At 49.1% G+C, this 13,048-nt stretch overlaps 1 protein-coding gene across 2 annotated transcripts in view; it reads right to left on the reverse strand.

Annotated features, from left to right (window-relative positions):
• TMEM267 (transmembrane protein 267) overlaps positions 1-10,685 on the reverse strand; it is a 39,313-nt gene extending 28,628 nt beyond the window's left edge. For both annotated transcript variants that reach the window (XM_078852758.1, XM_078852757.1), the window contains exon 1: positions 10,394-10,685. The gene's annotated coding sequence lies outside the window, so the exon portion shown is untranslated. The remainder of the gene's footprint in view (positions 1-10,393) is intronic.
• Positions 10,686-13,048: the final 2,363 nt, after the last annotated feature.

Consider the following 13,048-nt stretch of genomic DNA (forward strand, 5'->3'; position numbering starts at 1 on the left):
CAGGTACAACAATGAAAAAGCCCAACAGTGCTGACGGTCCATCAGCAAGAGACAATGGACAGTAAGAGAGCGTAGCCTTCCTGTGATCCTGTGGGTCACCCTGTGAAGAATGGCCACATGGGCCCTATAGGTTTTAGGGTAGCAGCCGTGTTAGTCTGTATCCGCAAAAAGAAAAGGAGTACTTGTGGCACCTTAGAGACGAACAAATTTATTTGAGCATGACCTTTCGTGAGCTACAGCTCACTTCATGAAGTGAACTGTAGCTCACGAAAGGTCATGCTCAAATAAATTTGTTCGTCTCTAAGGTGCCACAAGTACTCCTTTTCTTTTTGCAGGTAAGGTGAGCTATTACCAGCAGGAGAGAAAAAAAAACCCTTTTGTAGTGATAATCAAGGTGCTGGAAATGGCCCAGTTGACAAGAATGTGTGAGGAACAGTAGAGGGGGAAAATAAACATGGGGAAATAGTTTTACTTTGTGTAATGACACATCCACTCCCAGTCTTTATTCAAGCCTAATTTAACGGAGTCCAGTTTGCAAATTAATTCCAATTTAGCAGTCTCTCGTTGGAGTCTGTTTTTGAAGTTTTTGTTGTTGTAATATTGCCACTTTTAGGTCTGTAATCGAGTGACCAGAGAGACTGAAGTGTTCTCCGACCAGTTTTTGAATGTTATAATTCTTGGCGTCTGATTTGTGTCCATTTATTCTTTTACGTAGAGACTGTCCAGTTTGGCCATTGTACATGGCAGAGGGGCATTGCTGGCACATGATGGCATATATCACATTATTAGATGTGCAGGTGAACGAGCCTCTGCTAGTGTGGCTGATGTGATTAGGCCCTATGACTGTGTCCCCTGACTAGATATGTGGACACAGTTGGCAACGGGCTTTGTTGCAAGGATAGGTTCCTGGGTTAGTGGTTTTGTTGTGTGGTTGCTGGTATTTGCTTCCAGTTGGGGGGCTGTCTGTAAGCAAGTACTGGCCTGTCTCCCAAGATCTGTGAGAGTGATGGGTTGTCCTTCAGGATAGGTTGTAGATCCTTGATGATCCTGCTGGTAATAGCTCACCTTACTTGATCACTCTCATTACAGTGTGTATGATAATACCTATTGTTTCATGTTCTCTGTGTATATAAAATCCCCCTCCTGTATTTTCCACTGCATGAATCCGATGAAGTGAGCTGTAGCTCATGAAAGCTTATGCTCAAATAAATTGGTTAGTCTCTAAGGTGCCACAAGTACTCTTTTTCTCTTTAGGGGTCCTACAGAGGCAGGTGATCATGTCACCCGATACTGGAACCCATCTTGAATTCTGTACTTTTCCACGACAAGCCGGGGTGTGTGTGTGTCAAACTAGGAAACAAAGGACTCCCACCTTATGCAAATCCTATTTAAGGGTAGGGAGTGACGTAATCCTGGTGGTCAGTTCTCCCCTGCTACCCCACCCAAGAGGACTGGAAACAACTAAGGCACCCTCTACACTGGCAAGTTTCTGCGCACTGAAGCAGCTTTGAGCGCTGTAACTCCCGAGATGTACAGACTGCCAAGCCACTTAGTGCGCAGAAACTGTGCAGTTGCAGCACTATAAAAAACCACCCTGATGAGAGGCGTAGCGCTTTCTGCGCCGGGGCTACAGCGCTGCGGTGCCAGTGTAGACACCATGGCGATTACAGCGCTGTGGCTGGCCTCCGGGAGGTGTCGCAAAATGCCTGTTCTCACCTCTCTGGTCACTGGTTTGAACTCTACTGCTCTGCCCCTAGGTGACCAACCATCAGCCCCACCCTGTACATTCCTTTGCAAATTTGAAAGTCCCCTTCCTCTTTGCTCGGTGATGCATGCAGTGGTCTCAGCACATCTTCCGAGGTGGCCATGCCTCCTCCACGCACTAGGCAATCCCCTGCTTGGAGCAATGCCGAGCTGCTGGACCTCATCAGCATTTGGGGAGAGGAAGCTGTGCAGTGCCAGCTGCGTTCCAGCAGTAGGAATTATGATACTTACGGAGAGATTTCACGATGCATGATAAAAAGGGGCCATGACTGAGACACATTGCAGTGTAGGGTAAAAGTGAAGGAGCTGTGGAACACCTACCACAGGGCACGGGAGACAAACTACCACTCTGGTGCTGCGCCCACAAGTGGCCAGTTCTACAAAGAGCTGGACAGGATACTTGGTGGCTACCCCACCTCCACTGCGAAGGCCTCTGTGGATACTTTGTTGGCTGACGTGCCAGTCGAGGAGGAAATCTTGGACGAAGAGGGGGACGGGGACACAGAGGATGACTCGGAAGCCAGAGATGCATGCAGTCAGGAGCTCTTTTCTACCCCGGAGGAGCCTAGCCAGTCACAGCAGTTGGAGCTTGGCAAAGTGCAAACAGGAGAGGAGGCCCCTGGTAAGCGGATCTGATTTTGGGAATTGCTGAAGGGAGTTGTTGGGGGCAGGAGGGTTGCAAGAAGCAGGCTTGTCTCCCACCGCATGCCTTGTCTGAGCAGCAGAACAGGCTGTTGATAGACTCCCTCACTTCATGGGAATCTTCCTCAGAGATCTCCAGGAAACTCTCGTGGAGATAGTGGGCAATCTGCTGCTGCTGCTGCAGGTTCCTCAGCAGAGCTGCTTTGTTTCTTGCCCCATTAACAGTAACTTTCTCATGCCACTTTGCCGTGACTGGAGGAGGGGTGGAACCATTGCTGCACACAGGCTAGCCGCATATGCGCCAGGGTGGAAGCCGCAGGTTTGGAGAAGACCCTCCCTTGATTCCCTGCTCACCCTCAGCAGCGAAATATTTTCCATAATGATTACCTCCTGTGGAAAGTGTGGGGACAGAAATTATTACCAGAACCACCCTAGAGTGCTGGCTGTCCCCAAGAGCCACGTGCCAAGTGTACAGCAGGGTCCGGAAAGAGTGATTTACCCTGCCCTTATGGCTACTCACTATTTTGGGGGTCTTGTGGCTCATGTGTGCTTGTTTGGGGTCAGCCAGTTAGTGACAGGTGTGAGAGTACTACCTGTGTTTTAAAGCACTGAATCGCTGTTGCAAACAATACTGCTTCTGTAAAATGTTGCATTTAAAACTTCACAGAGATGACCTTGGGAGGCCAGCCTCCCTTATCAGTGGCAGAACGGCTGCGGAGAAATAGAAAGCGTCCAAGAAGAACTAAGGAGGACTTTCTGCATGAGGTTATGATGCACTCAGCTGCCAAGAAACAGGAACTCAAGGAATGGCGGGACAGCGAGAAGAAGGACCGAAAGGAGAATGCGACACACCAGAAAGAAGCCACGGAGTAGCTCCTAACAGTTATGGAGTGCCAAGTGGACACACTCCAGGTGATACTAGCTCTTCAAACCAAGCAGCTCCGCCCCCGCCCTCTCCTGCAGCCGCTGTCGCAAAATTCTTTCCCATGTGCCCCACACACACTGCCAACACACTGTTATCAACCTCCTGGCTCCACTCTCTACCTGCAGAATTCCACTCCTCCCTCCTCACAGTCCAGCAGTGTGGACTCCCACTACCCACTGCACTCAACACCCATCCTTCAGCAGTTTGGCCCTGCTGAAGTACAGCACCGGGTGCATTGTACTCCAAAGGAGAAGGTTGGGTATGTTCCCCTGAACATACACAAATCTGTAGCTGTCCCGAGAATCCTCCTCCTCTTGAGAGCTTCCCTTCCGATGAATTTTTTTAATTTGACTCTCTCCTCCGGTTGTTGTCTTTTAATAAAAGAATTGTGTTTGTTTGAAAGCAATCTTTATTCTATTAAGCGAAAGCAAAAACAGCACTGCAAACAACATAAAATAATGTTAAGGTCCCTTCTTGCATCATGTGCACAGTCACCTCCTAGCATTACAAACACTGCAATCCCGAGCACAGCAACAAATATTAGTGGCTTTCAGCTTCAAATTTCTGCCTCAAGGCATCCCTGATCCTTATGGCCCCGTGCTATGCCCCTCTAATAGCGCTGGTCTCTGGCTGTTCAAACTCAGCCTCCAGGTGCTAAGCCTCTGCGGTCCAGCCCTGAGTGAAGCTTTCACCCTTCCCTTCACAAATATTACGGTGCGTACAGCATGTGACTATAAGCATAGGAATATTGCCATTGGCCATGTCCAGCTTCCCATAGAGGCAGCGCTAGCAGGCTTTTAAATGGCCAAATGCACACTCCACAGTCATTCTGCACTCTCTCAGCCTGTTGTTGAACCGCTCCTTGCTGCTGTCAAGTTGCCCTGTTTATGGCTTCATGAGCCACGGCATTAAGGGTAGGCGAGGTCTCCCAGGATCACAATGGGCATTTCGACTTCCCCTACGGCGATCTTCTGGTCCAGGAAGAAAGTCCCTGCTTGCAGCTTCTTGAACAGGCCAGTGTTCCGAAAGATGCGTGTGTCATGCATCTTTCTGGACCAGCCTGCGTTAATGTCTGTGAAACGCCCACAAGCGCATGGAGAACCATTGAGAAATACCCCTTGCGATTAATGTACTCGGTGGCTAGGTGGTCTGGTGCCAGAATTGGAATGTGCATGCCATCTATTGCCCCTCCACAGTTAGGGAAGCCCATTTGTGCAAAGCCATCCACGTCACACACGTTGCCCAGAGTCACAGTCTGTCGGAGCAGGATGCGATTAACGGCCCTCCACACTTCCATCAACACGACTCCAACGGTCAACTTTCCCACTCCGAACTGGTTAGCGACTGATCAGTAGCAGTCTGGAGTAGCCAGCTTCCAAAGCGCAATCACCACGCGCTTCTCCAGTGACAGGGCAGCTCTCATTCTTGTGTCCTTGCGCAGCAGGACTGGGGTGAGCTCATCACACAGTCCCATGAATGTGGCTTTCCTCATGTGAAAGTTCTGCAGCCACTGCTCATCATCCCAGAGGTGCATCATGATTCGATCCCACCACTCAGTGCTTGTCTCCCAAGCTCAAAAGTGGTGTTCCACTGTGGTCAGCACCTCGGTGAATGCCACAAGCAATCGCTACACTACTATGCGTGGTGAGATCAGTCTCGCACTCCTCTTGCCTTTGTAGTTTAAGGAATAACTCCACTGCCACTCGGGACATGTTGGTCAGAGCGACCAGCGTTCTGGTCAGCAGTTTGGGATCTGTTCCTGCAGCCTGAAAGAGGCAGAGCGTGCAGTACACAAACCGTTGAAAGATGGTGCCAAATGCAGACGGAAGCACAGGGATTGATAGGATGCAAAGCAATGCTTCACAGGGCATTGGGACCGGATCCAGAATGTCCCCCAGCCCCCTCCGCCTTCCCACAAGTCTTAGCAACAAAAGAAAAAGAGGTGCTCTCTGGGATAGCTGCCCAGAGTGCACTGCTCTGAATAGCGCTGCAAGTGTGAACACACTATCGCGCAGGCAGCTGTCAGTGTGAACACACAACAACAGTTTCCCTTCTGTGCTCTCTGAGCAGCGCTGTAACTACTGGCGCTGTAATTTTGCGAGTGTAGATGTGCCTTTAGACTAAACTGGAAGAAGAGAACTGAACCCAGGCTGGAAGGGCATCTGGCCTCTGAAGAAGATTATTAGAACCACATTTAGGATCAGAACTTGCATGTAACCAGTTTCTTTAGTGTATTAAGCTGTTTGAGTGCTCATTTTTATTTTCTTAGTAATCTGCCTTGTTCTGTCTGCTACCTCTTTAACTACTTAAAATACACCTGTTATAGTTGTTAAATTTACTTCTGATTTACAATATAACCTAGTTTATGTGATTTCTAAGCTGGGGGGGCCAGAAGCTGTGTATACCCTCCTCCACATTGAAGGAAGAGGCACATTTTATATAATTTTGGGTTTGTACTCCAAACGGGGGGGGTAGACATCTGGGTGCTGTGGCAAGCACCTTAAGCTGAGCCTTCCCAGAACGGATCTCTGTCTCTCTGTGAAGCTGGGCGTGTCCCTGTCTGTGTGCTTGGCTGGAAAAGGCTAGGGAGCCAAGCCCAGCAATACTAGATGAAAGGGTAGAATAGTCTGACTCAGTGGTGTCCCAGCACACCGGATGACACCTTGGGGGTCCAGACCATCACACGCCCCATCTCAAAAAGATATATTGGAATTGAAAAAGTTTCAGAAAAGGGCAACAAAAATCATTAGGGGTATAGAATGGCTGCCACATGAGGAGAGATTAATAAGACTGGGACTTTTCAGCTTGGAAAAGAGACTAAGGGGGGATATGATAGAGGTCTATAAAATCATGACTGGCGTGGAGAAAGTAAATAAGGAAGTGTTATTTACTTCTCATAACACAAGAACTAGGGATTACCAAATGAAGTTAATAGGCAGAAGATTTAAAACAAACAAAAGGAAGTATTTTTTTCACACAACACACAGTTAACCTGTGGAACTCCTTGCCAGAGGATGTTGAAGTCCAAGACTATAACAAGGTTCAAAAAAGAACTAGATAAGTTCATGGAGGATAAGTCCATCAATGGCTATTAGCCAGGATGGACAGGGATGGTGTCCCTAGCCTCTGTTTGGCAGAAGCTGGGAATGGGCAATGGGATGGATCACTTGAAGATTACCTGTTCTGTTCACTCCCTCTGGGGCACCTGGCATTGGGCACTGTCGGAAGACAGGATACTGGGCTAGATGGACTTTTGGTCTGACCCAGTGTGGCCATTCTTTGTTCACAGGAAGATGATACCAGACACTAGACTATAGGGTTCTTTAATTCAGCAAAGGCATAACAAAACCCAATGGCTGGAAGCTGAGGCTTGACAAATTGAAACTGGAAATAAGGTACACATTTTTAATAGCAATGATAATTAACAACAGGAATAGATTATAAAAGATTATAAAAGATGTGGTAAATTCTCCATCACTAACTTTTAAAATCAAGCCTGGATATTTTTCTAAACTATCTGCTCTAGCTCAATGACAAGCTATTGGGCTCAATGCAGGAAGTAATGGGTGAAAACTCCATTGTCCGTGTTATGCAAGAAGTCAGACTTGACTCGTCCCTTCTGGCCTTAAAATCTATTAAGTCTCAAGCCTAAAAAAACAAATTCTACAAGCTACCCCATTCACATACTATTAATATTCAAGACACTGGAGCAAACTCTCAAGAGATTACCTAGTGGGACAAGAGATCAAAACCCAAAACAATCTAATCTGCTATATTTTTCCACATAAACATTCATCATTAAAAGTGTACTTTGCAATCAGAAGTTACAGCAGTAGTCGACTTGGGGTGGGATGTATCAGAAATATGCAAAACATAGGTAGGATCTTAGGGGTGTGATCCACGAAGCAATTTAGGTGCCTAAATTCCCAGTTTGTGGCACCACTGCAATTCACGAAACTCTCCCTTAGCTGCTGCCTAACCCTGTAAGCACCTACACTCACTTAGAGCCTAATTTTCTGCAGTAAAAATTCTTTAGGCACTTCAGTGCCCTGGGACATGCAATCTGCTGTCTCCCTCTAGGCACCCTGGAGCCTATGTCCTGCCTAAGCCCCAGAACAATTCACGAATAGGGGAAGATACATGTTTGTCCACCTAAGTCACATGCAGGGCCTGATCTGGTAGGCAACCACTAAACATGCCTATCAGATCAAGTCCTATTGAAGATCTGGGAGGTGGAGCGGAAGGAGGTGCCTGTCACAGTTCATGGCAACTGCAACTGTATTCTCCCTCCATGGTCCAGCAAGAGTGTCCACTCTTGGGCTTCTGGCTCCCCAGTTGTCATCTCTCTTGGTCAGAGAAGCATGCATCTTTTTGTCTCCTAACCAGGGTATTTCCAGGCTGCACAATTTCCTGCCTATACTGTGAATTTCCCAGCAAAGTCAGACTGACTAAGCAGGCCTGCTCTGATTTTCTCCTCAGAGGCTACAAACAGTATAATTGCCACTGTTGTAAGTTACCACACAGCCCTCTCTAATCAAGTACATTTATTCCTACGGTAAAAGCATTACAGAGAAAATATATTAAAGACAACTAAAGATCCTACATGTGATGCATGCTAATAACCTTACCAGAGATCGCCTCAACTCCAGCAAAGGCTCTGACTGATGAACAGTTGTTCAAACCCCAACAAGGGGTTTTTCTGTGGTCACAAGTTCACAACAGCTGTTAGCTCAGAACAAACACACCCATGAATCTTAGAGTCACTCTTCTATCCAGTATAGCGCTCTGACCTCATCCTCATGCTACAGGTGATCAGCAAACAATGGGTTTCCTCTCAGGTTGCAACTTCAAATGGATGGATCCAGAGCTGGGTAACTTGCATTCCCCTCCTAAATATTTTCTAGGAAACCCACTGAACTGAAAGTTCAGTCTTATCTGGCCCACTGTTTTAAAAGAGTCCACTAGAGAACTCCTTGGCAAGGAGAAGTGGGAGGTGATGGTGTACATCTTGTAATTTTTAGCCCAATGGTTAGAGCACTCACCAGGGATGTGGGAGATCCAGGTCCAATTTACCCCTCTCTCTGTAGTCCAGTAATCTGGACATGCACCTGGGCGGTGAAAAGACCCTGGGTCCAGTCCTCCTGCTCCTATCACTCTTCCATTATTTATCCATATTGGAAGAGCTTCAACAGTAGTGACAGCAAGAACCCCACATTGGATTATCCAAAAGCACAGCGGTTAAAGCTCTCTCCTCAGAGGTGGGAGACCCCTGTTCAAATCCTCTCCACCCCTCTGTCTCCTACATACCAGATGAGTGCTCTAAGTCAAGGCCAAAAGTCAAAACGTGGGCATCACCACCTCCTCCAGCTGTTTTGTGAGGAGTGAGGCAGGTACCTAACTCATTCATGTAAGAAACAGCTTGGGTGCCTAATATGCCTAACTCTAAGCAGGTTTCAGAGTAGCAGCCGTGTTAGTCTGTATTCGGAAAAAGAAAAGGAGTACTTGTGGCACCTTAGAGATGAACCAATTTATTTGAGCGTAAGCTTTCATGAGCTACAGCTCACTTCATCGGATGCATTCAGTGGAAAATACAGTGAGGCGATTTATATACACACAGAACATGAAAAAATGGGTGTTATCATACACACTATAAGGAGACTGATCACTTAAGATGAGCTATTACCAGCAGGAGAGCGGGGGTGGGGTGGGGAGTAAACCTTCTGTAGTGATAATCAAGGTGGGCCATTTCCAGCAGTTAACAAGAACGTCTGAGGAAGGGGGGGGGGGGGAAATAAACATGGGGAAATAGAGCTGTAGCTCAGGAAAGCTTATGCTCAAATAAATTGATTAGTCTCTAAGGTGCCACAAGTACTCCTTTTCCTTTTACTTTGTGTAATGACTCATCCACTCCCAGTCTCTATTCAAGCCTCAGTTAATTGTATCCAGTTTGCAAATTAATTCCAATTCACCAGTCTCTCGTTGGAGTCTGTTTTTGAAGACTTTTTGTTGTAATATTGCAACTTTTAGGTCAGAGATCGAGTGACCAGAGAGATTGAAGTGTTCTCTGACTGGTTTATGAATGTTATAATTCTTGACATCTGATTTGCGTCCATTTATTCTTTTACGTAGAGACTGTCCAGCAGCGACTGGTTCTTGTTTGTGGATTGCTAGCAAAGATAAGCACCTAAATCCAGGCTGCAGGGAGGCACCTATCTTGGAGGGAGAAGCAGGGTATAGGACACGCTCCTGTTGTTGGCATCTCTGATTGGCTAGTTTAGGCAAGTCCCCGTTTAGCACCCTAGCTTTTGTGGATCATATTGTTAGATGCTTCTCTAGTTCTCTCCCCCTGCCACCCCCCCTTGTTTCGGGAGCCTAGGTGCTTAACTCAGCTTTATAGATCACAGCGTTGTTCCTATGATTTTTTAGGCACCTAAAGTCAGGTAGCAGAACTATTGCAAGCAGGGGATGGCCAGGTTGGGCGTGCGGGGGAGGACTCCACATGGAAGAGTTTATCAGCCTGACAGAGGCAGTTCTGAAGAGCAGTCAGTAAATCTACTACTACCTGGCTGCACAGAGCAGAGCTAAAGCCCAGCTGTCCCGGGTGCCGCTAGTCTCTAGCGATGACGAAGCAGCAGCTCAGCACTTGCTCTGCCCCAGATCCCTGGACTAGGCGGTCTTGGCTCTCGGCTGCTCCGAGCAAAACCTGAGTAGGCTGTGACCCGCGGGGTCCCAGCTTTTGGTGCCAAGGGAAGGGGCGTGTGTGAACCCTCCCTCACCCTGCGGCAGGGCGCGTGACACTGGAGCCTAATTAAGGCAGCAGAGGAATCCGCGGCAGCGCTGAGTCTCTGAGGCCACGCAGCCAAGAGAGCGTCTGGGGGGGCGAAGCGCCAGCTCCCCCGGCTGCCCCAGCCGGGACCGACACCAGGGCTTCGGCCCAACCTAGGCTGGACCGACGCCAGGGCCCCTCCACTCCCCCCGCCTAACGCCGGGGTGGGCCGGGACGAGGCCCCGCCCGAACTGACCCCAGCCCCGCCCCGCTCACGCCGGGGCAGCAGCGCAGACCTTTCTCGTCCCCGCCGCTCCTGGTGCTGCCGCCTCTTTCCCCAGACGGCGGCTCCCGCTCCGCGCGGCGCCCAGCGTCAAGGGCCGGCTCGGCTCACAGGGAGGCGCTGCCGCCGGCGGGGCCCACGTATCCCTATAGCGACGCAGCGGGCGGCCCCTCCCCCCCGCGAAAAGGCACAGAGCACTCTGGGATAGCGGCTAGCGGACCGGCCTGCAGGAGCCGCCCCACCCGGCGCGGTGCCCGGCCTGCGGGTGGCCCCCCGGAAACCCGCTGGGCGTCGCCCCGGACCCCCGCCCCCAGGGGCCCTGGCCGCGCCTGCGGCTGCTCTCGCCGCAGCAGGGGAGGGGCGGCGCCTGTTGCCGCGGCGCGGGAAAACCTGTGGCCAGCTGCCAAGGTAGACAGGGCCCCCGGCCCTCTGGTGGCAGCGTCCGATGGCCCCAGGCCAGCCCAGATAGCGTTGGGGACACGCCTAGGTCAGGGACTGTAAACGCATCGCCAGCTGCACCCCCGGGCAGCCAACAGTTAAAAGCCCCAGAGATGCTTTTTTCTAGCTGAAAAGCAAGAGCAGCTTGTGACAGGGTTAGACAGGCCCCTAAGGCTCAGACAGTCTAACCCTGGCCCCTGCCAAGGTGGAGCCTGTATTGTGTCTAAACCATCCAAGGGAGAGGGCTCACCCCAGCCTGCTCCTGAGACCCTCCAGGGAAGGAGATTCCCTAACTGCCCGGTGCAGTTTGTTCCATTGTCCTAGCCTACTTAAGAACAATTTAACTGAGATTTAATCTACATCTGCAAAAACAACAAAGAGGCCGGTGGCACCTTAAAGCCTAACATTTATTTGAGCATAAGCTTTCGTAGGTAAAAACCTCACTTCAGATGCATGGAGAGAAAGTTACCATGCAGACATAAATATACTGACACATGGAGAAGGGAGTTACCTCACAAGTGGACAGTTTGATCAGGGTGGATGTATTCCACTCCCAACAATAGATGAGGTGGTGTCAATTCCAGGAGAGGCAAAGTTGCTTCTGTAAGGAGCCAACCACTCCTAGTCCCTCTTCAAGCCCAAATTAATGGTGTTAAATTTGCAAATGAATTGTAGTTCTGCTGTTTCTCTTTGAAGTCTGTTTCTGAAGTTTTTTTTGTTAGAGTATATAGCTACTTTCAAATCTGTTTTAGAATGTCCAGGAAGATTGAAGTGTTCTCCCACTGGCTTTTGTGCGTTACCATGCCTGATGTCTGATGTGTCCATTTATTATTTTATGTAGGGACTGTCTGGTTTGGGCAACGTACCTGGCAGAGAAGCATTGCTGGCACATGATGGCATTTTTAACATTAGTAGACATGCAGGTGAATGAGCCTCTGATGGCGTGGCTGATGTGGCTGGGTCCTCGGATGGTGTCACTAGAATAGATATGGGGTCAGCGTAGGCAATGAGGTTTGCTACCGGGATGGGTTCCTGGGTTTATGTTTCTGTGGTATGTAGTTGCTGGGGAGTATTTGCTTCAGGTCGGGAGGCTGTCTGTAAGTGAGGACTGGCCTGTCTCCCACAGTCTGAGAGACTCAGGGATCATTTTCCAGGATAGGGTGTAGATCATTGATAATGTGCTGGAGAGGTTTTAGCTGGGGGTTCTACATGATGGCCAGTGGAGTTCTGTTATTTTCCTTATGGGGCCTGTCCTGTAGTAGATGATTTCTAGGTACCTGTCTCGCTCTGTCAGTCTGTTTCCTCACTTCCTCAGGTGGGTAGTGTAGTTTTAAGAAGGCTTGATAAAGATCTTGTAGGTGTTTGTCTCTGTCTGAGGGATTGGAGCAAATTTTGTTGTATCTTAGGGCTTGGCTGTAGACAATGGATCGTGTGATGTGTCCTGGATGGAAGCTGGAGGCATGTAGGTAAGTATAGCGGTAAGTAGGTTTCCGGTATAGGGTGGTGGTTATGTGACCATCTCTTATTTGCACTGTAGTGTCCAGGAAGTGGATCTCTTGTGTGGACTGGTCCAGGCTGAGGTTGATGGTGAGGTGGAAATGGTTGAAATCCAGGTGGAATTCTTCAAGGGCCTCCTTCACATGGGTCCACATGATGAAGATGTCATCAATGTAGCACAAGTAGAGGAGGGGCGCTAGGGAACGAGAGCTGAGGAAGCGTTGCTTTAAGTCAGCCATAAAGATGTTGGCATACTGTGGGGCCATGTGGGTACCCATAGCAATGCCACTGTCTTGAAGATATAAGTTGTCCCCAAATCTGAAATGGCTGTAGGTGAGGACAAAGTCACAAAGCTCAGCCACTAGGTGTGCCGTGGCCTCATCAGGGATAATGTTCTTGACAGCTTGTAGTCCATCCTCATGTGGAATATTGGTATAAAAGAGCTTCTACATCCATGGTGGCCAGGATGGTGTTTTCAGGAAGCTCACCAATGCATTGTACTTTCCTCAGAAAGTTGGTGGTGTCTCAAAGATAGCTAGGAGTGCTAGTAGCGTAGGGTCTGAGGAGAGTCCAAATAGCCAGATAATCCTGCTGTAGGAGTGCCGATGCCGAGATGATGGGGCATCCAGGGTTTCCAGGTTTATGGATCTTGGGTAGCGGATATAATACCCATGGTCGGGGCTCCGGGGTTGTGTCCGTGTAGATTTGTTCCTGTGCCGTAGCAGGGAGTTTC

The sequence above is a fragment of the Lepidochelys kempii genome, chromosome 5 (genome assembly GCF_965140285.1).
Source record: "Lepidochelys kempii isolate rLepKem1 chromosome 5, rLepKem1.hap1, whole genome shotgun sequence".
Lineage (NCBI taxonomy): Eukaryota > Metazoa > Chordata > Testudines > Cheloniidae > Lepidochelys > Lepidochelys kempii.